The sequence below is a fragment of the Triturus cristatus genome, chromosome 12, assembly GCF_964204655.1.
Source record: "Triturus cristatus chromosome 12, aTriCri1.1, whole genome shotgun sequence".
In the NCBI taxonomy this organism is placed as follows: domain Eukaryota; kingdom Metazoa; phylum Chordata; class Amphibia; order Caudata; family Salamandridae; genus Triturus; species Triturus cristatus.
The window spans coordinates 580,438,338-580,465,857 of NC_140595.1; the positions used below are offsets into that span (position 1 = coordinate 580,438,338).

General features: G+C 46.9%; 1 long non-coding RNA gene across 1 annotated transcript in view; it reads left to right on the forward strand.

Moving 5' to 3' along the window:
• Nucleotides 1–2,513: 2,513 nt before the first annotated feature.
• LOC146776301 (uncharacterized) overlaps nt 2,514–27,520 on the forward strand; it is a 66,501-nt gene continuing 41,494 nt past the window's right edge. The window contains exon 1 of the long non-coding RNA XR_014972414.1: nt 2,514–4,323. This is a non-coding gene — a long non-coding RNA (uncharacterized LOC146776301). The remainder of the gene's footprint in view (nt 4,324–27,520) is intronic.

Below are 27,520 nucleotides of genomic sequence, written 5' to 3' on the forward strand. Positions count from 1 at the left end.
CCCTTAGTAGCATTCAGGCAGGGAAGAATAGAAGTGTGTGTGTGTGTGGGAGGTTATGGTAACTTACCTGCACTATATCCAGTACCATCCCGGTAGCTACAGTCCCGAACCCGGCAAGCAGGAAAGGAAAGAACACTTGCAGGCCAATGGAGAAAGAAGTCTCTTTCAGAGGTTCACTGGGACTAGGGTCCTGGTCCCTGCTGAGGTCATCGCTCTCTGTGCTCTGGCTGCCGTTCTCCAGCAGGGCGTCTTCTTCGCACATGCCCTTGGCTTTGGCGCGCGAGTCAATCACCGCCAGCCCTACACTGTCCCGCGGCCCCAGGAAGGCAGCCTCCACTCGCTCCAGTTCCAGGTTGCCATTGTAGTCCTCATGGTGGGCTGCGATATTGGCCAGAGAATTCTCCTTCTGCTCCGTAGAGGGCATGGCAGACACCACCACTTTGTCGCTTTCTGGCTAATTTGGCACGCGGTAATCACCTATGCGGCACGCTGCCTGAAGGTGGCACGAGGGGTGCTGTCTGCCCAGAGAGGCCAGCTCTAAGAGAACCCGGCCCTCACCCGCAACACCCAAGACTGCGTGAGCGGCGAGAATCCCCAAGTACACAATCTCACAGCCAGGAGAGCTACATAAAATAATGAAAACAAGTGGCAGGGAAAGTGTTCACTTTCACTTCCGCTTGAAAAAAAACAAAGAAGCCCGCGAGTGGTGCGCGCGCGCGCGCCACTGCGAGCCATGGCCTATTGGTGTCTATTACGCGCACCAAGCGCGTAATAGACGCCAATAGGCCATGGGCGGAGCAATGCGCCCGCCTTTGGCCAATTGCGTGCAGTCTTTTATAAAAAGACGCACGCAAAGGTCAATCGTGTAGCACAAAAGGAATCGCACACGCACAAGCGTGTGCGATTCCTAGGTCAGCTTCGATTCCCCGTTTTTTACCTACTAAATGTCTCGCGCTGCGTGAGCACTGCTGCGCAGTGAACCGCTAAGCGCGAGACCTAAAAACAGAAGTTATGATCATAATTGTTCAGTACAATTCTCCCTCATACAACAGAAACTGTACAAAAGCAAAGAGAATTATAAGCCTCCACTACAAAACAGATGCCGTACAAAAAGAAAGTGGTAATGCAAGACTTCCTCACAAACAAAGAAAAGTACAACCAGGGATGGAAGGAGGAGGACAAGCCTCTGTCACAAAATTGATGCAACACGGGAAGGCAGGAACAGGAGAACCACCCATCATAAAGAAGATGTATCATGGGATGCATTAGCAGGACAAATCCTTCCTCACAAAACACGATGGCATAAGCAACAGCTGCGCTTAAAATTAGATGTAGAACGGGAAGCTAGCATCAGTGCAAGCCCTCCCATAACAGAAACAGCGTGGCCAGCAGCTGGGCACAACTGTACACATTGGTAGAGGGCTACTCAAGGGGCTGTAAACCAAGAGCAAATTAGAGACATTGAGGCATCCCAGCCCACCTATGGCCATGTAAGCCTCTCTCACGAAAACAGGTGATTAATATCAGCAATTACACACCTGCCGAGCGAAACGTGTGGAGCATGGGCAACAGTAAAGGATTGGTGTGCACAGATGCAAAGTGGTGTTCATGTATATGACATCTCCAGCCAGCGGAGGATTTTTAATGGTATTATTTGGCATTTTTGTAATTCACACTCTATCCATAAAGGAAAGTGGAAATAATGATTTCTAATCCCACAGTCCCACTCTTAGAAAGTACAAAAAAAAACTACAAGTCCTACAATGCATAATGATGGCTAAAAAGCGAGGACTGGATTCTTAAGACAAGGGGGGGATCGATTGACAGCTATGTGTGTGTGTGTGTACATATACTATTCCCCAGTGTCATGTGCTAATCTTGAAATTGGATAATTAAACTGCAACACCCTCCATACTTATAGTCAATGTGGCATCGTTGCATTGGATTATGGACTTTAAAACAAATGCTTAAGATGAATGTCTTATCTTGTTTCTCTGTGAGCAGTTCTAAGTGGGTTTCAGGGCTAAGGGAAAGATCTAACGTGTATATGTTGACGAATATTTATTCTAACATTGTGTGCAGTTAGCATCATAATGTGAGCAGGGCCTACCCTTTTAATACAGTAGTCATGCAAAGTTGTTATTAAAGTGTCTTTTAAATTAGAATGCGAGAACACTTACAGAAGTTGTCATAATCTCAGTTTGCAGGTCATCGAGGAGCATCTGCTTTCACTGGAACTGAACTTCATTAGACTCTACCAGTCCCTTTCCATGAGGCCAGGGAAAGCCTCACAGAGGTCCCTGCACAGCCGGCCGGTATGAGCGGTGCACTTGACTCTGTGCCCTGTGTCAGCATGCCAGTAGACTTCAAAGATTTCTAGCATCCAGTTCCTAAACGGCAACAAAGCACAGCAACAACGCTGCCTTCAGGGACTCCACCTGTGTGCTTTCCCCCAGGAGGCACCATTAGCAATGAAGGGGGCACAGGCATCCAGATTTACAACTGTTGGGAGTTTCGAATGCTGCTTCCGGTCCGTGGCCCTGTTCAGCTCCTGAGAGGCCTCACAGTACAAACAGCAAGGTTTTTCATGCTTTCAGCTCGGTGGAAAACAGGCTTCCACGAGCTGTCCTTTTTGAGGCATTCGCTGCACGAGAGGCCCTCCTTGGATAGTGAAACCTGGACCCCTGCGGGGCCCTGCGTTATGCCCCTGTCTAGTTTAGTGGGAATTTGGTGTAATTGTATTCATTTTATATGTGTTTAAGCATTTGCCCATTTTACAGGTGGACCTAATGAGAAATCATCAGTAGAGGTAGGCGAGCCACTGAAACCTCGAGCCTGAAGCCTGCCTCTGGCTCACCATGTGGTCCAATTGGAGGCTCGAGCTCACAACGAGCCGAGCTTTCATGCGGCTTCTGTCTGCCACACTTTTCATGCACAAAGAGGTAAAAACAAAAACATTAACAGTTGAGCTAAAAAGGAGAGACAAATACATACCCATTTAATGGCTGATTTGTAAAAAATTAAGAGCAGAAAGCCTGGATTAATCACGACTCTCCGCTTAACTAAATTGTGTGATCTTAGCCAATTATTGTATTTTACCAATCCTTGTTTTTCTTCACTATTGCATAAGAAAGCACCTTCAAATAAGCGAGTTAAGAATACCACCTAAACAAAAACTTATTGTGTTTGATTTAATAGACTATAATTTTTCTCTATAAAAATCTGGGCAACATACAGAGTTAATGTGACAGCTGTGTAGCTTTGGTGTTCACTAATGCTCTGTTGCCACATTGGGGGTAGGGAAGAATGATTTTAAGTTCATGTTTAGAAAGGATCACTTCCACATGTTAAAGAAAAACACATTTTCTAATTTTGCAGACTTTACCACATTTTAGGTGGTTTGTTTTATGATTTACATGGAAAACATTTCCTGAACCCTGCTCGTGCATGGGCTCTATGAGCAAAGCTGGACCCTGTTACTTTGTTGGCCCGCCCACCTCTAGTCGTCAGTGACAAGAGTTGAGATCAACACTTCCTGTGACATCATCAATATGCAAATATTTTCAAACGCCTAAGAATTTAGAAAAGTTGATAGATCTGATTCCACAACTCAACATCATACTTCACCTTCTGCTTTTTATGGCCTACAGTCTATATGTGCTTGTGCATTTAATCTGCTTTTATCTCTTCTGCCGTAGTTCGATAACCTGTGACAGTTCTGTGCAGAAAAGCCATGAGACAGTTCTTATGTGGTTAGATCTTCAAAATGTGTGGGATTTTCCAATCTCTGTACAAAAGCCTTTCTTTAATTTCCTTGTTATCGTCGAGTTGTAACGTTTCTAGTCAGGGCCGGAGTGCCAATTCCGGGCAATCCCCCGGTACGCTGGACAGGGTGGGGGCCGGTTTGGTGACAGGGGGCCGGTTTTGTTGCTGGGGCCAATTTGGACCCTGAGGCGTGACCGAGCAAACAAGCACAATCTGCATAAAATGCAGCTGCTACTTGTGCTGCACGCACCGTCCGGGACCGTGTCCTTGATGTCACCCGATTTTATTTTATTTCTTAAAATTCCACCTGTGACCTCTGACCTGGGTTGGGTGGGTGCACCGTGATGCGCGGCGCGCAGTGACGTCTACTCTCAGTCTGCGCGCCCGCCGCGGTATAGTCATTCACCCTTAGGATGGAGACGGAGTCTGGAGACTGCGCAAGCGCATTCGGGGTCGGCGGGTCGGGCAAAAAAAAGTGCGCGTGGCAGAGACGACTGAAAGACAGGCTGGCATGGATGAAGTGGAGCCTGCCGCCGTGTCTGGCGCCCGCAGCCAAAGGTGAGTGACAGGCCATCCCCTGCGGTGAGTTTCATGGCGGGCGGGCGGGGGCCGCACGATCGGGCCAGGGCCGCAATTAAAAGCAAAAGCCATTAGGCCCCTGCCTACCCATGATAATCGGCAATGAGGCTCCTGCGACAGCACATGATTATTAATCACCAAAACACAGAGCCTGCCTGGAGTTCGCTGGAACTGGAATCGCAGCCGTGAAAGGGGCGCAGTTGTTAACATACATTACGGATTGTTCTGGAGAACTTGAGCAGGTAAACACAGACACACAACCAGATAAAGATACAGAGAGGAACAATAGAGCAGAGGGACACCAGTAGAGCAGAAAGATACAGGCACACAACTGAACACAGATGCAGAGACAGGAACAGAGGTAAATGAACAGACGGAGACAGGTACACAACCCGACAAAGAGGAAGAGAAGGGGGACACTAGAACTTAGAGACAATCATAGATTAACAAACACACAACCAGACAAAAACACTAGAATACTGGGACATGAGCAGAGGGACAAAGACACGCAACCAGATAAGGATATGGTGAGAGGACCACTAGAACAGAGGGACAAAAACACAAAACCAGATAAAGATATAGAGACAGGAACGATAGAGAAGAGAAGAGGGATACCAGTAGAGCAGAAAGATTCAGGCACACAACTGAACAAAGATGCAGAGAGGGGAACAGAGGTAAATGAACAGAGAGACACAGGTACACAGCCCGACAAAGAGGAAGAGAGGGGGAAACTAGAACTTCAGAGACATGAGCAGAAATACACACGCACAGAACCAGACAAAGAGAAAAACACTAGAACCCATGGACATGAGGCGAGAGACACAAACGCACAACTAGACAAAGATACAACATAGAGAGGAATGCTACAACCCAGAGGCACTGAGTGTAGGGCTGCAGGGGTGCTGCTGCAACCCCAAAATAACCACCATGGAGTTTAGAAGTGAATGAGCAATAAAACGCCTTAACTTGTGTTTTTATTTTGTCACGTTTACTGAGTTCATAGACAGAGGTCAAACACCAGGCCATGCCTTTAGACACCTCGATGCTTATTCTTTTAAGCTGGAGATTGGTGTTTTCTTTACTTTCTCCGTCAGCTGTTACAGAACCAGAAAAGAAGCACTTTTTGTAATTTAGAAGTGTGAAGGAAACAACGATTTTACTAGGATCAAGACAAAGTCACAAGACTTTACATGGTGATGCACACAACAAATATTTGCTGAAAACAGATTTCCACAAATTTTATTGTTTGTGCTGTAGGTAGTTTCACAAGTAAACTGGATACGTGTGCACATGTAATGCCCATCTCGATGGAAAAGGTGCTGTCTGTAAATAACTGTGCTACTACACAGTCCTTTAGTAGTGTATTTGTGAGAGTGTGCCCTAATACATATCTGGCTACACACCACATCCTCACCCCTCTCCTGCTGAAGGGGCATTGCTCATTAGTAACACTTGCTCTTTGTGTGATGTTTGGATGTTTCACAACCCCTGTGACTTCAGCGCAGCTACCTTGATGGCAGCACCCCCACTCTGAAAACTGAACCAGCACCATTGCTAGAACAGAGGAACAGCAGCAGGAAAGAAAGGATAAGGCACACAACTAAACAAAGAGAAAGAGAAGAGAACACTAGAACATAGAGATGCAATCAGAGAGACAGGCACACAACCAGACACGGGTACAAAGAGAGCATCACTTGAACATAGGGACACTAGCAGAGAGGCACAGGCACACAACCAAGTCGTGATCAGCTCAGACTGTTAAATTGGCGGCAGGGCTGGACGAGAGAGCCGCTGCAGATTACAAGGGACAGAAACAAGTGCTGGTCGCAGGCAGAGCAGAAAAAGGATGAAAGCGAGATGGGTATGGTTTAATGACCAAGGAGCAGGGCTTGAACCACCTGAACTGTCCTCGTTGTCCATGATTAGCGGAAGGGCCTGCATTCCTAGGCATGAGGGCGGCTCTGTCTGGGTGACAGGACCAGAGCCCTGGGGTCAGCCTGGAGCCACGGCCTGCCGCCTCAATGTATTGGACAAGAAGGTAAAAATTATGAAATTCATTATTTGTACTGACACAAGCTTTTCCATGCATAAAAGTGTAAAATAAAAAAGACAAGACATGTGACGTAGCAAGATATTGCAAAAATAGAAATGCAACATGGAAAAAAACCCTTTTTTCTTCTGCAGTGAACTTAAAGCGCAGGATCGGCAGCCTCGATTCTCTTCCTAGTAACTGGCTGTAGATATATGCTGTACTGGCGCGCACATACGTCTCATTTCTAGCATTTCCGGAATGGGTGGATTGTAGGTGAATGAGTTTCTGGCGAGCGGTACTTCCACCATTGCAGCCTCCAGCCTGAGTGATGACAGCCATCAGTAGCAGCAGCCTGAGAGATGCCACTTGTAGCCGATGCCTTCGTGGCCTAGATAACCGGTGTTCCTATCCCCAGGGGCAGACGTAAGCCAGTGTCTGAAACAGCCCTCCAGGCATCGCTGTACACCAGGAGCACACGTTGATTCAGCACCTTCTGAGGAGCTTTTTCAGGTCCTTCTTACATTGCACACGGAAATGACGAATCCCGGACATGTGTTGCTCTGCTTGGGAAGGGCTTAACCTCTGAAATTGTTTTTATAGTGACACTAGACACCGTAACACTGTAAAAGCATTCACTTTTTTTATTTTTTTTATTTTTTAAAAACTTTATTGCACTTCAAAACATGAGAAGGATATACAATTCAGCATATTGCCTACAACCAGCATCTGGCCGGCAATGCATCGCTCCGTAAATGTCAAGATAGTATCTGTGCAGAAGGGGATAGGGGAGTACACAGCAAGCTGCCTACAACCCTTCCGGGCCGGCCGCGTTGATGGAGGCTTCAGAGCAGCTACGCAATAATTTCCAGGTAAAAGCATTCATTCTGTTCACTAACAGACACAATAACGGGTACTCCAGAAAGCCAAGCTGATCATCGTATCTGAAACCCAAAGACGAATAACCATCATCGGCCCCTGAATACAATACAGGAATGCTACATTACCTGGTACTATATACTTGATAATGCGCACACAGTCACACCTTTCTTGCTCCTTCTGCTGAATATGTGCATCTCTGTGCCTGTATTTGTACACTTCGTATCAAAGTCTACTGTAGTGGCTTTCTGAATACTTTTACATTGGTCCCTGCTTGTGCCTTACAGAGCCAATGGGGTTAGCCTGATACCACTGGCTCTGCAACTTATCTGGTCAGTCTGGGCAATAAAATGATCACATGGTGTGCAGAACAGGTATCAGATGCAGCTACATTTTCTAGCAGTGGTCAACCTGATGATATCTTGCAGCACCCACACTGGGTGGGATGCGGACTAGGGCCGCACAGTGATTCCTAGGGAACTGGCCTGAGATAACTCCTCTTAGGACCAAGAGAGCTCTGGAGCTTTAGGCAGCCCTAGTCAGTGCAGCCTATAATTATAGATCTAGTGCGCAGGGACCACGCTGGTGCTTGTCCAACTTTCAGTGCATCCGGCGTCACGTAGTGAAGAGCCTGGTGTTTGTAGTAGCTCTGTGGCAGCCACCGCCTGCTGCTGTCATCTGGTGCTGCGGGGTTGGGCAGCAGGCAGTGGGGCGCCCACTGGGGCAGACACCGCTCAGCAGTGCTGATAATCACTTTTATTAGGGTTGAGAAAGCAGTTCTATAGTCAAGTCTAATACAGTGTCCTGGCTGGCTGTAATGTGTGCCTCACTCTCCTGATTTCTGGTGCTTTGCAGCAGTTGCAAGAACTTCTTAGAGTTCCTCGATGCTCCAATGGGTGTAATGTCTGATATTTCTATGTTTCCCTCCTCTTCATTGGTTGATGTTTGCTTGCAAGAAAGTGTCACTCGTAGAAGTTAAAATGTCACTCATAATTACACTGAAATTGTGAAAATGTCACACACAACATTCTGAAACCTTGGCAGCTATGTTAAACTAATCGTAAATACTGCTGCTGGTCTCCTCATTGGCATGTAGAAAATAGGCAACCCCTCCCTGAAGTAGCCATGCTGGCTCTGGCCGTGGGGCTGCATCATGTTTAAAACCATCATGCATCACTTAAACGGACTTCAGAAACAACATCCCTGCATACCTAGACCAGAACTTGGCAATCTCAGGTGGTGCGCACAGGAAGCCAAAACATTGCCAAATTGGAGACCAGGAGACGCTGGGCCAAAAGACTGGAACGCTGCCCTCTATAGCAGGGGTCTGGAGCAGCATCCAGACTAACCTAAAAACTGCCCAAATCCTGCGGTACTGAAGATCCCGAAGAAGCCCTTGTTCACTAAATACTGCCACGTTACTTGTTGGTTACCCATCTAAACTGTACCTTGGGCTCCTGACCTTTATTGCTCCATTGCTTCGCCAGACACATTCATGCTTTAGAAGTACTTCTACATCTATTTTGTAATCATGAATTACGTAAATGATTCTTGTCTGGATTTAAATGCATGCAAATTTCTTTTGTGGGCATTCTAAATCTGCCATGGCTTTAGCTGTTTTCAACCCGCATTCTCCTATACGGTTACTAGGTGAGGGTAGCTTATCCTACTCACTGAAATCTGTGTGAAGAAACCTTTATGGCCTGGTACTCCCCCAAGTCACCTCTTTAACTTTTGGTACCCACAGCCAGCCCTTGCCCAGATGAGGTCTCCCTCCCTCCTTTAAGGCAAGTATTGAGACCCCACCAATTTTTCAATTTTTGGATTAGGGGGGAGTAACCCCCCCCCCCCGGCCATATTTATTGCAAAATAAAAAAACATTATTTATTAACCTTACCACACACCACTAAATACGACATTATTACCCGACATCAAGTAACATGTGTCGACATTCATTTAAACGTTAGATTTCAATCACATACTCTGTATTAACCAATCCTGTACTTGAAAAGCTTACAAATAACGACACTTTTATTATTATAAATTCACCAAAACATCATATTTTAATTAACTATCTCGTGAGATACCTGTAATACAAGAAAAAGAGCCAAGCAAATGCATTACTGCGAAACACATTAACCGCGTACCCGATCCTCAATTTACATTAATTCTATCTCCTGAGATACCTGCGATAAAAGTAAACGAACAAAGCAAATATATTACTGACAAACACATTTACAATGTACCAAATCATCAAAATTACATTACTTCTATCTCCTGAGGTACCTGCAATAAAATCAACAGAACAAAACAAATACATGACTGATAAAACACCATTAACCCCTTCCATGCCCATGACGGAACGGTTCCGTCATGAGCATCGGTTGCGCTGTGCTCATGACGGAACCGTTCCGTCATGGCCCCGCCCGCGCTCGAACCCTTCAGCACCGCGGGGGAATTCCCGCCGCGCTGAAGGGGTTAAAATGTACAATCTTCCAGTGTGCATTAATGCTATCTCCTGAAATACCTGCAAAGAAAATTTTTTAATAGACAAACCAAAATACATTCCTGACCAGCACAATTACATTGTCTTCATTAGGGGATGGTGGGTGGGGAAAAATACATTATGTGCCGCTGGTGGCCCGGGTGTTGCCCCTGTGGGGAGAGCAGAACAAGAGACTGTTCTGCTCCCCACACCCCCTTTTAAAAGGGGGGGTGGGGGGGCACAGGCCAGGCCGGTCTAAACCGGCTGGACCCCTACGCTAGTGCCCGCGTGGTTCACGCCCTACAGAAATGCCCCCTATTGGACGCCTAATGGGGAGGTGGGAGTGCTCCCACCTCCCCCTTTTCCCCGGGGACCGGTCCGACCGCCATAAGGGCGGCGCACGCTAGTTAGCGCTCAGCCTTGCTCATATGGCCTGGTACTCCCCCAAGTCCCCTCTTTAACTTTTGGTACCCACAGCCAGCCCTTGCCCAGATGAGGTCTCCCTCCCTCCTTTAAGGCAAGTATTGAGACCACACCAATTTTTGAATTTTTGGATTAGGGGTTGTAACCCCCCCCCGGCCGTATTTATTGCAAAATAAAAAACATTATTTATTAACCTTATGTACAATTACGCAGAAAGGCCAAATACATTGTTAGACAGATGATGTCACATGGCTATCTTTAACTCTAATACACACTCCTACCGTAAATCTAACTATGCATATACACTTTCTGCGTGTCCCCTCTAGAGCCTACGGCAAAGTCAATGACTGGCAGCCTCCCGATCCCAGCAAACTAGCAAATTACGCGAAATTATTTCGCCGGAGTTGGCTTGCGCATGGGTACAGCTTATCGGACGGATACTTTCCCCCGGGCCCCCCTGCGCCCTGTGCCTTAAACTCCATGACGGGGGCTGCAGAAATTCTGCATACTTGCGCCCTGATGCGCGTGCGGGGGTGGCCACAGGCCCACTGGAAAGAATGACTCCCCCGACCCCCGCACCCCGACAGCCTACCTACCGGCTGTCACTGCCCCTGGAGTTACATGGTTCTGACCGCTAAGGACCGAAGACTATGCTTACCAATCATGACCTTACCGCCACAGGACAGCATAGTTGCCCGACTATCTGTCTTCCCCCTCAGCCCACCAGGAAGGTCATGCCCTGTAACTCGCCTGCCCCGAGACTCAACTACAACCCTTCGCCCCAGGCGAGCCGGGTCGTTACCCCCTAGGTGCATGCCCATGTAACTATCTCTCGTTCCCATATTACGCCCCATGGCCTCGGGAAACTGCAAGCAAAACATACAAATGGCGCATCCGTCAGTGTACTGCCCTACTGACAGGCTAAAGACGTACACTACTGTGCATGATACTATGTACCCGTGCACTGAAGCAAACTTCTCCCTGAGTCACAGGGTGAAGAAGCTTGCCATTCACGTGAAACAGAACCAATGGGCTAACTCTATTCTTGTTCCCAACCTACGCCACATGACCTCGTGAACTGTATGCCAACAAGAAACTAGAATATCCGTCCGTGTATTGCCCTACTGCCAGGCTAAAAACTTACACTTCTGTGCATGATACTATACCAGTGCACCGATGCAAACTTCTCCCTGAGTCACAGGATAAAATTGCAAGTCATATGAACAGAACCGATGGGCTACAGCAAATGAGCCGAAACCAACCCGGCGTCGTCGATGGCGAAACTCACGACTCTTGAACTGGAAGATGGTGAGGCGTGACCCATCGCCACGTAGGCTACCCCATAGTATCTAGTGTGTCCCGTGTAGAAAACACAGGGTGCGTAGGTATTGTATAATACGACCTGGGCATCTAATACCAGAATGTGCCCAAGCATAGGTACCGTGATACAAGCATGGACATCCGTTGCACAAGTGTTCGGGCACTAGGGCGCTGAGTTAATGTGTGACAATACATTAATAGTACAAATGTACGAGCACAAAAAAGGGGGTGACTAAACCACAGGCATGTAAATATTGATCGCACGAGCACAAAAGGTGCATAAGTACCATGCGACACAGCCATCCCAATGCCTCTGCGTTCAGGCACGAGTGCAGAGATTTTTCTTGCTACCATACATAACTCATAAGTATATGCGTACAAAGGGTCCATAGGTACTGTGTGACAACTCACAGGCCTGTCTTGTGTACGTGTACCCGCACACAGGTGCAGAGCTATAAGGTGACATACTAGCTTCCAATGCATACGTGTATCTGTGATGGGTGCATAGATGTTATTTGACAACCGACTCCTAATTCATATTCATTTCTGTAACAGCACCCGCTCGCTTATGGGACTCTCGAAGGTGTAACCATGAGGTCTGGGATGTAGTGACATCATAAGTACTGATAATGTATGTAAATGACCACACAGAGGCAGGCGCCTCTCGAGACTGACATCAAAAGACTGGTATAATATTGACGTGAAGTTACCACGGTTTGAAATGCCTTGCTGTAATGCCCATAGTAAGCAGTCATGCTTCTATCATTTCGTTAGCAGGGCGAGCTAACCAAGCTGTCTCCATGCTTTAACGAGCAGGGATATGTTCGCATTCGCAAGGCTTTACTTGGGAACTACAAGAATAACTGGTGATATACCGTATATATACACGCACCTTGCTGGCTGACCTGAAGCAGGGCTTTTACAACTTTAGATTGGCATCAGACTTTTAATTCCGCCCGCTTAGCATAGACTCAGTTCTATTACATAAGGAACATTGCATGTGACTTTCAACGGGAGCGCCTAGCATCTGTCATGCCCCGCGGTCCTGCCCCTACAGGCAGTGAGTATTTAAAGGACGAAGGGCGTGTAAACGCCGCTTCGCGTTCTTGCATTGAGCCCCATTTCCGTCCCGAGAGTTCTTGCCTGACTTCCTGTTGTTGTATTTCCGGTTTCCTGTTTCGATTCGCGGACGATTCCCGGCTCCGATGTTGGTCACGCTGTTGGTCCTGGTGAAGCGTGGCTCTGGCGGTGTTCTCTCTCCAGGAGCAACTGCGAGTGTTGCGCCCGCTCCCTATGGTTGTTGTGGATGCAGACGAAGTACCATTCAAGTAAGGTCTGCTGGTTAATAAGTTGTGCGGGGGTTTCCTGTCTCTCGTCGCTCCTTACTTGGGAGTTAGAAGTTGGTAGGTGGTACGTGGATCCCCCTCGCCAGCGCTACATTTCTTGGTGACTTCAGACCAGCGCTACATTTCTTGGTGAATTCAGACTGCAGCCTTATCAGGCCTGTGTGTAGTTGTGTTTTGCCTGCTGTTAAGGCGACTCCGAGGTTGTGAATTATTGGAGTCATTCCTTTGTGTTCTTACAACGCCCTAAGTATCGTCTACCTCCCTTTGCTCCCACCAAGTACAAGTCCCTCTGCTTCATATCCCTCCCCTACGTCCTCCTGAACAGATATCAGGAATCCGGTGGTGATTACTGCGAGGACCATTGAGCAGGGGGTTAGGTTTCCCATACTCCTTCACAAAAAGCACGGTACTTGTTCTTCCTAAACCAATTCTATGAATGGGTGGCATATTATACCTCCTTTGTTCACGATCCCTGCCTATCTGTTCTCCGCAGCTGCCCGAAAAGGAACTACTTACCTAGAGTAATACCTACATATTCCCGCAGACTAATACCCAAGCAGCTGGCGATACTCCTGGTAGGTGCCAGGGGAGTGAAGATTAGAAAGACCAAGGGTAGCGATACATAGATATTCCTATAACCATCTTTGTATTACAGCTGGGAGGCCCTCTTATTCTTCCTGCCAAGATCCATCACGCTCCTGCTGTTCCTCCTGCCGGAATCATCTATCAAGGCCTACCTGTTCCCCCAACTATCCTTGTTTTGTTTCCCTGTTTTCCCCAGCGGGTTCTCCGCACTCTAGAGTTTGATAGAGTCGGAGGAACGCGGGGGACGACTGTGGACTTTCTTCACGACTCCAGACGCTCCTGCAGAACATCCGCGATCCTTACAGCATCGTGCCACTTGCATTGAGGGAAGGAAGATTGGAAATCATATTACTAATTAACAGCGCCTAGCATAGCATTGGATTTTCAATTCTGACCGCTTAGCATAGCGTACATAGGGAAAATTGCATGTGACTTCCAATGAGAGTGTCTGGCACACATACTGCACTTTTCCAAGTGTTTTGCCAGTAGGTCCCATATGCCACCCATGGTAATACCAATGTCCGTCATCAGGTAGAGAACTTATGCCCTATCGGCACTGCCCAGTAGTGCCCCTGAATCTCAAGGCCTCCTGCCTCTGCCCATGATGTTACTTTACCTTTGAGAACACAGATAGTGAGGCACTGTGGTGTAGATAAGTACCTTTTACGCACATTATTATCCCCCTGGCCGCGTTAAATTCAGCTTCTTTCCGTAGAGTTCGGCAGAGCTCACGTTCACCAGAGGGCAACTTGGCGCTGAATCACAGATGTTTATTGTTACCCAACTCAATGGTATTCAGCTTATCCACTCAGAAGGATAAAGGCTGAATGAACCCCCCCACGAATTGAACCTGGGACCATGAGGTCAAACACAGGCCCCTAAAGTGGACACCTTAGTCCCTTAAGCCCCCAGGCCCAACTCAATATTGAAGACAGCTGCAGATCATTAATAGTGCTGCCAAAAATTAGCCTCTAAGACCACCTTTCTCTGAAGCCTGTTTAGACTAGGCTCACGCCAGGCACCCACCGGAGAAAAAAGGAACATTGCCATTAAACCATCCGCTTTGCAGTTATTCCCGGACCTCGGGGTGAGAAAAAGCAGACCCAACCTTAGTCTGCATTAGAAACACATCCGCCTAAGTTATATGACATGTGTTCTGCATACATTCAACAATATCTAAACAAGCATTTACAATGCAATGGTCTCGGCATTGGTAAAGTTAGAGCTATTGGCATTGCTCATGACATTATTTTTGTTTAGGTTTTTTGTTTTTAAAACATTTAAAGAAACGGCATTGTCATGAGCAATGCCAATAGCTCTAACTTTAACAATGCCGAGACCGTTGCATTGTAAATGCTTGTTTTTAGACTGTACACAAACTCCCTGAAGGGGTCTAACACACTGAGCTACCCTACACGTAGTGCAATGTGTAATATGCGAGCGTCTCATGGATTTCCGCAGCAGGCACACGACCCACTGATCTGCCTTACTGAGTAGCCTATGGCGTTCAGCAGCATAGAAGACGGAGATCTGTACAGTAGGCACCTACAACACCCTGCTGGAAGTACTGAAACACGTGGTGTGCATGTGATAGGCTGATCTCATCGGCAGGCTCAGTCCGAGTTTGGAGCGCGAGAGTTACAGCAGATTAGACACAGAAAACGGAAGCAGGCGCCTAACCCGCGGAACTATAGCACCAGCTGATCGTGAACTCGGGTTGCAGTTTGAATAGTTATTTCCTCCTCTCTTTCAAGGGATTACATCGGTGATCCAGTCTGATGGGTCGGACAGCTCTAGTATTAGAAGCCAGAATTGTAAGAGTTCTGAAATGGATATGAAGCTAAATCCCACAACAATGTCAGGGAGTCTCTGACAGGGAGTTAGCCTACATTATTAAAATCGCCCATTGAGACCGTATATGACCCGTGTCACGGCCGTTAAAAGAACATAGGGTTGGTTACAGACAGAGATAAACCTCCTAGAAATGGAGGCTAGAAAATAAAGAGTCCGTCCTTTCGCGCCTACAGTTCTACAGGCTATCTTTGAACCGGTGGCAGATCTGAGGCTTAACTCACCCGCAGCCAGGAAACATGGTATATCCCGCTGATCTATCCACATCCAGAAATAGTGCTAGTTCTCACTGCACATACCTCCCTGTCCCCTCTATCCCGCCTGGAGAGGTGTGAGGATAAACAAACATCACAGGGGAGAGGCCCGCTGCTCCGGCTCCCGGGCCGGGGCCCCCCGCAGCGCTTCTCCTCGCCTCCCATGGCTTTCCCCTACTCATCTTGACTTTATCTCCTGTCGACTGCGGGAGGGGGTGTGGTGGTGGAAGTGGGAGGCCATGAGGCAGCAAGGGGCGTGGCGCATCTGCGTGTGACACAATGACGGGGCACTGGAGCAGGAACCATTTTCGAGGGGGAGGTGTGAGGGGAAGGGCAAGGAAGGGGTGAAGGTACCGAAGATATCGATTTAACCACTGACCGACTTTCTTGTATAAAACGCGCATGCATTGGGAATGTGAAATACAGGTAAATTCTCGTACAGTTAAACAGCTGTGCATAATGAAATCGCCAACGGCTGGAAATCGTGCACTCCTCCTCCAGCTAAATCTTTATCAAGATTCAGTGGACTAGCCGTAGCAGAGCTAAAATTAGCAGGAGTACACGCCCATGGGCTCTGCCCGAGGAAACAATGGGAAGGAGCTCTCCTCAGACAGTTATACTGTCTCAGGCGGCAGACACAAGCACTGTATCACACAGACTGTCACCGTCTCTGAAACAGTCACAAAGGCATTAGCCACTTCAGATACGATAAATATGAATTGTGCGTCAGACTTACCAAACATAGTCAGTGCCATGGTAAGGCTTTAGGTTCAGCGCGTGAAGACCAGCTGCCAATGCGCAAAAAGCGGTCTTCGCAGGAAATGCTGCACCAACACAAAGTTAGGGGCAAGTCAGCACACAAAGGCGTGCTCGTGACTGTAAGCACAGCACGCTCAGCTGTGCCACGGGAAGCCGGTTCTCATGACGGCAGCGTCAGGGGCAGACTCGGGATACGGTAAGCGCCTGGAGCGGTGCGGTCACGGTGGCCGGGGTCAGGCAATCACACTCTGGTTGAGGCTTGCACATGCGCTCAGACAGCATCCTCCGGACTCTGGGCAGCCATCTTGCGGAACCATAAGATTCCGGTGCGAACGAAAACATAAAAATCTTTCTGTAGAACTTTTTCGAAACATACAGAGACGCTGCCCATGATGACGCGGGTCCGTCACCTCAGCGGCCAAGCACAGAGCTCCTGCCGTACAGTAGGAGATCAGGTGAGGGAGCAACGCCGGGACACCACCGCCTTTCTCCGAGGCACAGCAGAAAATGCCTCGGAGAAAGGGAGTGTCCTTTTCGGATTGGGGGGCGTGTTTTGCTGTTGTCTCCTCCCTGAGACTTCTCGCAAAAAACACGCCCCCCGATCCGAAAAGGACGGGGCCTAATCGGAGTGACTGGACCTCTTCTCCAGTGGCTGGCCAGCATTTACGAGGCCAGCCAATGGAGAACAGGAGAGAAGAGGGGCGGGTGCAAGCCCCTCTTCTCAAAGTCACTCCAACTCATTAAATCTCGGAGCGAGACTGCGCAAGCGCAGCCTTTCGCAGCCGAGACCTAAAAAGGGGGCTGGTGTTTGTGGTGGCCAACAATATCACTGTATGTCCCCTGCCCAAGCACTGTTAGACTATTAATAGGCTGACCTTATTGCTTGTTGATAAATTTCTTATTTCAAAATCACTCCCACCGAGAGTTACACAAAATTCACTGACCACCCCCCCTGACCTGTATTGTTGGGTGTGACATAAGTGTCCAAACAATCAGCCATGCGTGTTGTCATAAACCGCTGTATAGTCTGCCTCCCCACAAGGTTGCGCGCTAACATGATGGTAAATGGGATGACTCCAAATTGCTCTTATTAAAGGGAATAGTTGCATACTCATGTTATGCGCAATGAAGGCAGCCTTCGGTGCGTGCGGAGAACCCTGCTGTTACGAATGTCATCCATACTTGTATGTGTGTGCAAGCGTGCTGCACTCCTAGAACATCCAACCCATATCACACCACTTGATAATGATACCGTGCATGGCGCCTCCCACAAATGCCCAGTGTTACCGGTGTGCATCATGGTTACATCAAGCTACACTTACTGTCTGATGTGAATAGTAACTTCCCATACTTTCGATTTTTTGAAAAAACTTTCCAATCTATTGCGAAACCCTCTAACAGTAAATAACTTCTCAACATTGCTTACCCAACGCGGACATGCGCATTTTTTAAATGGGCGATATAAAAGAGGCATGACAGGTATTCAGCGGTTTTTAAAAAACACATGCCCCTTGAAAATCAGAGACTTGAACCCTTAACCATCAGAATTGGACCTTAACCAGTGAGCCACACAAGACTCTGAAACACGCACTTGGATGCTATCTTATGCAAATCCTATTGTGGTGCACTAGCTTCACCATCTTGGAGTTTCAAAAGCACTATACCTAATGGGTGCTCATATCACCCCGCTGTGCTCAATCTACCCACCTGAAAGGTTTAAAATTGCCCGAAGACTGCACAAAGTTAAAGCATAAAACAAACTTTCGAGCTCCGCTGCCACCCAGATTTAATTCCGAGTCATAAACCACATGACATGTCTCTGGTCGAGGGCCTGGCCCACGTACACATACAGTGCGTCATTAATTACACGGAGGCAGGCTTATTAAAAAATGAAACCCCATTGAATCAAATTTTCAGTGAAATTTCGAAACAGCTAACGACGCGATCTCGATACTGACAATACGCCTGATGAATGGTTGCCCGATGATAACCCCCTATGTTACACAGAGGCAGGCTAATAGAAAGTGAAACCCCAACTATGAGCAACACTATCACTTGCAACATGCCACCGCACTGGTGGCAGTGCTGGCACACAGCACTAGCTTGTAGCAGGGGGACGCATGGTAAATGGTGCCACATGAGGGCGGTAGCAACAAACTGGTTATGCGACCCAGCCATCACCGCAATTAGTGAAATTGCAACTGAGGGGAAAAGCACTGCTAGTCTATTTGCCACGAAGATCCCCCCACACGACTAACCTATATGGCAGGAAGTACACTGGCATCAGATGTTAATTAAACAAGCCCACTAACTGCTCTACTAGAAATTGCAAAGGGGAAACATGATTAACAATTCCTTTGAAAATATTTCCGCGTTTATTCCTTCGCAGTCCCCTCATGCTGTGGCCTGCATCTAGTCACAGGCCTGCAGCATCAGCCCACCATCGACTGGATGCCCAGGCGCCCTGCCACCTTTGCCTCGAAACACCCGGGCTAAAGTTTCCACTAATGCACTAGTTTCCTAAGCCATGTTTTAAAGCCCCTCGCAAAGGGGGAGTGCTCCCACCTCCCCCTTTCCCCCGGGGACCGGTCCGACCGCCATAAGGGCGGCGCACGCTAGTTAGCGCTCAGCCTTGCTCAGCAGTCATTCTGGCCATGCTAACGTGTTGATGCGTGTTGGCAAAGCGTGCACCGTCGCTGTGCTATACTGGTCTTCTGCATTAAAAAAAAACATAAAAAAATACTGCAGAATGTGATATGATATCTTGTTTTGATTGACGTGTGGTCATTTTCCTTCAGTTCATAGAGACCATCAACCACGATGGCAGTGGAAGGTTTTTCCTTCCCGGAGATACTGAAGAAAGACCAGGACCCGGTGGGGCTGGCAGTGTTCGAGGGCTGGTTCTTCTCATAGAGTCTGTGATCTGATAGGCGGGGTGTTGGCACCTCAGCGTTCGTAGGATACCCAGAAAGGCCTCAAGATGCCGCCCCCATGATTAATGTTGCCTTAAACATCTAATTAGATGTTATCTCTGTCCACTGTAATTCACCACCCCACCTGCCCATCCATTACTAAGCAGTCTGTTCTAGTCGCTTACACTAGGCACCAGGTTCTGGCTGCAGCGGTACCAGTCTCAGCACTGAAGTGTAACTTTTTAGTTGATGCACATACTTTCGAGATTCGAACCACCGACTCCCATGCTACTGTGATGCCAGCACAGGGCGCGGAGAAACTGCCCATTCGAAATAGAAGTGAGAATAGCTCAGCAGGTGGGGACGCTTCTTGCTCGATCTGGCTGGAGCCCCGTGAGCATCAGCCATGAAGCAAAGGACGTGCATGCTTCAGAATATTGCCTATCAGTACATAAATCAGAATACCCATGCAGTGAATCCTCTTCTTTTTATGTTTGTGTTCTTCTATTTCTCCAAATTAACTGGAAGCGCTTTGTGTATTCAGTCGCTACTTGTAAATGATGCCATTGAACACAGTGCCCCGTGCCTTCTAGTGGGAGATGCAGTGACATCCACCTTCACGAGCCTCCTTGCAAATAGATGCGTGTGAAATAGCAGCACGTTGGTTGTGCAGTGCAATAAATACTGCCTTTCTTCCCCCCGGGTAGATTCCATCATCTCTGGGACTCTCACAGACTTCCTTGCCAGACTAATAGTTATCACTGAGCTGTGGAACAAACTCATTTAAAAACAGGAACAGTCAATGCCAATTGATTGGGCTTTTGTATAGTGGATAATGTTAGTCAGCATCAACACTACACGGAAGGGGTAGCACAAGGGCAGCAATGGAAGGTGTTTGCTTTCCCACACTCAGTCTCGTTCTGCTGAGGAACAGGGCTTTAAGTGGGCCGGGTCCTGCCGGTGTAGTTCTAAAAAGCATGCCCTGAGACGGGTCCCTATCGGGCTCTCCATTTTTGCCGTCACCCTCAGGGTGAGAAAAAAAATCTCAACTCTGCAGCAGTGCCACCCTTTGCTGCCTTTAATGCAACTTCAAAGAGCCTCGTTATCGTTCTTTCACAGTCTCCTCATTTCAGAACTGAAGCATTTTCAATATTATATACTACGAAGCCATAGTTGTCGCTTATTCATCTTGTGCAACTAACATCCATTGACAAAGCCAATAGTGCTGGCTTGTTGTAGGTATAATGTTACTTGCTGTATTATGTATCTGGATGCAATGACAGACGCACCAAAATACCAGTCGGGCGGACACACTATGCTAAGCACAGGCTATTAGCCTAGGTATTTTAAGCCACAGCCTCAATGACATGGACCATGGCCCTTTGAGAGACCCCCATCCACCCCAACCCAGTTTTTTTATCTCACTTAAAGCCCTGCTGAAGAACATTTTAAACCTGTCGCCATGATCATGTTGAACAATCCTAGGCCTCGGCCACCGACCTAATTTGTGGCCCCGGCATTTGAACCTATACAAATTATAAAGACACAGGCCGAACCAGAATGGCACCCCACACACAAGATTAGAAAGAGAAATAGTTTGACGATTTATTTAATTCATTTTTGTCCACCTAGGGATTTTATTCAGGGGACTCAGAATTATGTAGTTCTAAGCCAGGAGAGAGATTTTTCCGGTTACAGAGGACTAGTTCCAGGCATCTGACAGCAAAGCTATCTCTTAGGGGTGAAATAATTCCCACAGGCTCGTCCCGGACAGCTCTTCCTCGGGTTACAGGGCCTTCAGGCAACCCTATAGTCTTCAAGATGAATCCCAAAGCTTTGTCTCTTCTGACCACATTCTGCGAGACACCTAGAGGCCTGAGGGCTGCCCCAGTCACATGACACAATGCTGAGGGCTAAGCGGGGATCTGAGTAGGAGGCTGCCGAACAACTTATCATGGAGATAAGGTGGATTCAGTTCGGGAACCCCCCAGAAGCTCTACATAGTAAGCGAAGCATTTGGAGCAGGATGCACTGATACTGTCTTCATAATCGAGGATGTGATCTGTGGACCTCTTTAAGGCATTAGCTACTCAACTACATTGGAATAAATGCAAGAGTTGAGCCTTCAAAATGTAAGTCATATAACCAGGAAACTCTGCTAGAGAATGACTATAATCACCACAAACAAATGAGTAAATGAGATGATTTCTAATTGAATACAATGTCCTTCCTATATTTTGTTTTACACTACCTGTACATTTTGTAGTGCTTTCTGTATATATAATGTAACAAACAACGCACACATTGGGTTAAGGTGTTTCGGCAGGTGTGGCGGAGCTATACTTTCATTTTGGGTCCTATTCTTCAGCCTTAAATCTGCCCTGTGTCTTCACCAAGTCTCTGAGCTCATTCATGGGACTTCTCCACAAGCTGGTGATCTCTGTCCATTCATGCCTGAAAGACTGGATGATTCATAAAGGGTCATGCAGAATGTCACTTCTCGGGTATGCAAGGTGCTCTGTCATCTTAGATTCTTTGGAAACTTGTCCAAACCCCCTCTCATTCCAAAGTGAGCTCACCCATTTATTGGCTCCTTCTCCAGGACAGATCTGTGTGCTGTATTTATACCTGATGCTCTGGCTCGCCTTCAACTCAAGCATTATTAAAATAATTTCGAACATTGCCCTGTTGTCACTAACCGTAACAGCAGCCTGGCGGCTCTTGCAGCATCAGAGGCTCGCGTCTTGTCGGTGATAGTGAGGCCCGTGCTGTCTCTAGATGCTGCTCTGCACTCTATCACGGACTCCGGAACTCGTATTTGCATAAGCTGATCCCTCCGTTACACATGGTATTTATTTATTTAAGTAGCTTATACAGCGCGCAGCTACCCCCGAAGGGGTGTCCCGGCGCTAAGACAGAAACTCAAAAAACGTGAGGGGAGAGTCAAATCGAAAACAAACACAGAAGTCATGATAGAGAGAACAGCCATGTTTTTAATTTGCTACGGAAGATAGATTCAGACGGGCAGAACCTGAGGTCAAGTGGGAGACAGTTCCATAATTTAGCAGTAATTACGCTGAACCCTCTACCGCCCATTCTGGAGCGTCGAAAGCGAGGTGTAGTCAAGAGGCGTAAGTTGTTAGATCTTAGTGATCTGACAGATTGAGATATTACCACTCGCCTTTTGATGTATCCAGGCCCAAGGCCGTTAATAGCACGATAGGCGAGGGTGAGGATCTTAAATTGAATGCGGCTTGCAATGGGGAGCCAGTGAAGCTCTTTGCAATAGGAGGCAGCCGACTGACGGTAGGGGATATTTCCAATCAGTCTGGCTGCCGCATTCTGCACGATCTGAAGACGAACGATCAGATATTGAGGGGCACCGGCGTATAAGCTGTTGGCGTAATCTAGATGAGATGTAATAAGGGCCTGAGTGATCGTTCTGCGGGCATCTAAAGGAAGATAGGGAAAAATCTTCTTGATCATGCGCAGCTTCGCAAAGCAGGCAGAGGTGACCTTGTTAATTTGCGCTTTACAAGAGAGTGAGTCATCAAATTGAAAGCCCAGGTTACGTGCTGATTGGACAGGGGTAGGCGCAGGGTTAAGTACTGTAGGTCACCATAGACTAGAGGAAATTGGAGTTTTCTGATTAAAGAACAGAACTTCTGTCTTATCAGCATTAAGTCTAAGGTGGTTGGTGGTCATCCAGGCACAGATGTTATCCAGGCATAGGCGGAAGTTGGCAAAGGTGGAGTCCGAGTGGTCTCTAAAAGAGAATATTAGCTGAGTATCATCAGCGTAAGAGACCACTCTGACTCCACAAGATTCCACCACCTCGGCCAGGGGTGCAAGATAAACATTGAAAAACAGAGGGCTCAGGGCAGAGCCCTGCGGGACACCACACAACAGGGGTTTACTCTCTGATCTGAAAGGCCTGAGCACCACCTTCTGAGTTCTGCCAGTAAGGAAGGACTCAATCCAGGCAAGGGCGGAGCCACCAATTCCCACCTGCTTTAGACGGTTTAATAGCATTTTATGTGAAACCGTATCAAAAGCGGCGGATAGGTCGAGGAGGACCAGCATGGCCTCCTCGCCCCTATCCACGCACTCACGGATAGTCTCAGACACTTCCAAGAGGGCAGTCTCAGTGCTGAAGCCTGCTCTGAAGCCAGATTGGGAGTCGTGTAATAAAGAGTTAGTTTCCAGATATTCTGTTAGTTGCAGCTGCACCGCCTTTTCCAGAATTTTTGCAGATTTGGGGAGGAGGGAAATGGGGCGATAGTTAGAGAATTTAGTAGGATCGGCATCCAGCTTTTTCAGAATGGGGACCAACAAGGCTTCCTTCCACATAGTTGGAAAAATGCCATAATGGAGGGAAGCATTCCAAATAGAAAGAAAAGGGATAGCCAGTGAGGGGGCCAGTTCACCCATGGTCTTGGCAGGAATAAAGTCGGAAGGAGAGCCGGATCTGCACTGGGTGAGTAACCTGAGTGCGATCTCAAGAGTCAGCTCGTTATAAGACTGTAAAGAAGCGGATTCCGGAACCATCACAGGGAGGACCAGTGGAGATTCCTCAGTAGGAAACGAGGTGCTAATTTTAGCAATTTTTTCGAGGAAAAAGTCAGACAGTCCATCACATAGAGCCTGGCTAGAGGGGTTCTGCACAGCTCTGGCCGGGGGATTTACAAATTCTTTAACAATATTAAAAAGGGTTTTAGAAGAGTTCTTAGCGTTGGAGATTTGTAGTGAGAAATAGTCTCTCATGGTAGCTTTTTTTAGTTTGAGAAATTTTTTCAGAGTGGATTTGTAAATTGCTCTGGATTCAGGGTCATAGTTCTGCCGCCACTTGCGTTCGAGAATTTTGCAGCGACTTTTTTCCTCACGGAGGGTTAGAGAAAACCAAGGGGCAGAGGGGCGTGTTCTAGCAGAGGTGATGGGTTTGAGAGGGGCAATGGAATCGATGGCAAGGAGCAGTGCGGAGTTGAGCCTAGACACATTAGCATCAATGTCACTAGACAGAGGGTCCGGCTGATAGTTGAATACGGGGTCTAAGGTTGCACAGGTAACTTTATGCCACTTTCTTCCCAGCTCTTTCCTAATGACAGTAGGGGTGGGTCTCGAGTTTAATTCTAGGTCGAAAGGGACAAAATGGTGATCAGACCAAGTGAGAGGGAGGGAAGGAAAAACTGTGGTGTTCGAAAAATTAGCAAAGATAAGATCAAGAGTATGCCCAGCTGTGTGTGTGGGGCCCTTGACCAATTGAAACAAATTCAGACTCTGCATCGGTAAAATTGGCTTACACCGAATTGGAAAATTAAATTTACTTGCAAGTCCCTAGAAATGTGATTCTACATGTACCCAAGGACTGTAAATTAAAGGCTGCCAGTGGGCCTGCAACACTTATTGTGCCACCCACGTAAGTAGCCTATTTAAACATGTGCCAAGGCCAGGGCCTGTCATTGCAGTCTGCCTGTGCAGTTGTAAAACTGCCATTTTGACCTGGCAAAAGGAACCTTTTGCCAGGCCTAAAAATATTCCCTTTTACTACATATGTCACCAGGATGTCACCACTAGCGTAAACCCTTTCCATAAGGCAGGATGCAGTATGCAGAGTGCAGTGTATTTAAATGGTTTGGCATATACTTTTAAGTTTTATATGACCCGGAATAGGCAAGGCTGAATTGCTACCCTTGTTCTTTGTGTGATTCTTGAATTTTTCACAATCCCATGACTTCAGTGATGTACAGGCAACATTGATGGCAGTACCCACACTCTGAAAAATGTTCCAGTGCCATTGGCCTGGGTGCCTTTGTGTGAATTTTTCATGCTTTCTGGCTAGGGTGCCATGTGAGACATTTCCATGCCTTCTGGCAGCCTGGGTGCTTATGTGTGACATTTCCATAGTTTCTGGCCTCGGTGACCTGGAGGCTCATTTGTGACATTTCAATGCTTACTGGCCTGGGTGCTTATGTGTGACGTTTCCATAGCTTCTGGCCTCAGTGACCTGGAGGCTCATTTGTGACATTTCAATGCTTACTGGCCTGGGTGCTTATGTGTGACGTTTCCGTGCTTTCTGGCCTGTTGTGATCATGCCTGGGTCAGTGCCTAGGTGCTTATGTGTGAATTTCCAGTTTCAGGCCTCACTTTACATAAGATGCTTCATTTGAGCACTGTTTACAAAACTCAGGATATAAAAATCATTTAATGTTTGCACGTTGTCTTGTACACTTTTTACTCTGAACCTTTGCACAATTGTTTGAGGTTAAGTGTGTTTTTAAATGTCTCAATGCTAATTTATATGAAGAATAAATTGGTTATATTTAAATTCATGTTTCGTGCTAGACATTTCATTTTTTAGTGTTCTCTGTAGTAATGTCTGTGATTTATGACTGGGTATCCTGGTGCTCCATAAGATAATAATTTACTATGCTTTAAAAGTTAATACAATCTAATATGTAATGAAAAAATGTGTTGAAAAATGCTTTGTTTTGTCCTTTCTATCTCCCAAATTTTCTTGGGGGGGGCGACCCCCCCAAACTCCCCCGAGTAGTGGTTGCTCACTGCGCTTGCTCGCTATACGCCATGTGGGGGCTGGTCTCACTTTTACTTTGTTCTCTCTGATTCACTACTTGTCTTTTTTTGGTGCTCTCTGAAAGAATGTCTATGGGTACATATGACTGGGTGGGTAACCTGGTGCTCTTTAAGGTCATCATCTACTATTTACTGTGCTGTGAAAGTTGATACAATTGAATATGTAATGAAAAAGGTGCTGTAAAATTCACCATTTTGGTCTGTCTTTTTCCAAAATTTTCTTGTGGGGAGAACCACCCCAAACCCCCTAGTAGCAGTAGGGCTCGCTCGCTACGCGCCGGACGGGGGCTGGTCTGCCAAAATTTGCCAGGGCTGCTTTCAGTTCCCAGTCTGGCCCTGTTTCTAGTCATCTGTAATAATGAAATGACAGAGCTGTTCAACTGTAATAACTTATTACAGATGAGCTGTGGCACACAATACCTGCTGCCAGCAGCCAGGGTGAGAGGCAAGTCATGAGCATCATTGCAGTTGGTGTATAATAAAATTGAGAACTACCACTTAGTTCTTCTGATATGTTTTTCTAAAATGAACAGTGATCAGCAGAAAGGACATATTTATTGACAACATGTTTATTTTTGTATATCAGTCATTATAGGAAACACAGAATCTCTGCATGTTTCAATACATTCTAAGCTACATAATTTTTTAAGTCATACATTAAACTTTTACTATTATCTTTTTTGCAACAAATTTTTAAATGCTTTTTGGTGTGTTTAATTTTGCACTACAGATTTTGTTTTATTCTTCATGTCTGCAATCATTCTATCTCTTTTGTGTGAAAGAGCAAGATTGAAGGATGTAGCGGGTTTGTTTTAAAAAGCGAATGTGTGACCATGTAAAATGAGGAATAAAATACCCTCTGCTGTACATTAAAAGAATGTTGCAAGTCACCTCGGAATTCCATGATTATATATAGGCAATCCGCCTTCGGCTTTATTCCCTTATATGGTCAAGGAACTCCTCCGTAACTTGCAGTATACTTATAATGTACGGCAGGTGGGGTATTTTATCCCATATATTCTGCTTATTGCACCTTAGAAAAATTTGAATAATTAATCTAACAATTTATTAATGAGGTTGTTTTAGCAATGTTATGATTGATTCAAATATAAGTGTTTCTTATTGTAATCTATGTGATTAATACAATAAATTGGATTTTCCTGCTATTACATATATTCTAAGAGGAATGAGTGGCCAATATCCATATGACTATCGTCAAGAACCCACAGCAGCTTGAAGGGATAACCTACAGAGAGTAAAGAATGATTTCTAAAAGTGTCCTTGTCTTGCTTTTTGATAGTGGACTGAGACTGAAACCTTATTCGTATAAAGGGGGTAGAAGGATGCAGCACAGCACAGTTAACAAGTTAAAAAATACCAGGGTTGGCGACTTATGGGTTAAAGGGAAGACAGCCACATTTAAAGACCTACAAAAGAAATACCACCTCGCCCCCACGGAAAACTTTCGCTACCTATAAATCACCCATGCGATTGACTCGGCCCTGCCCCGAGACTGCCCCCTTCCGGATTCCTCCCCCCTGGAAGACCGACTGCTACTAGATCCGATGGACTGCAAGGCAATCTCTCTCACTTATAAAAAGTTACTAAATAATCGGTCGGACCCGAATCAGAAACTGAGAGCGAGCTGGGAGCGTGACCTGGGTGTGATGGAAGAGGAGGATTGGAGGGAGGCGCTTGCCTCCCCCAGAGAGGTGGCGATCCCTCAGAGACTCCGACTGATT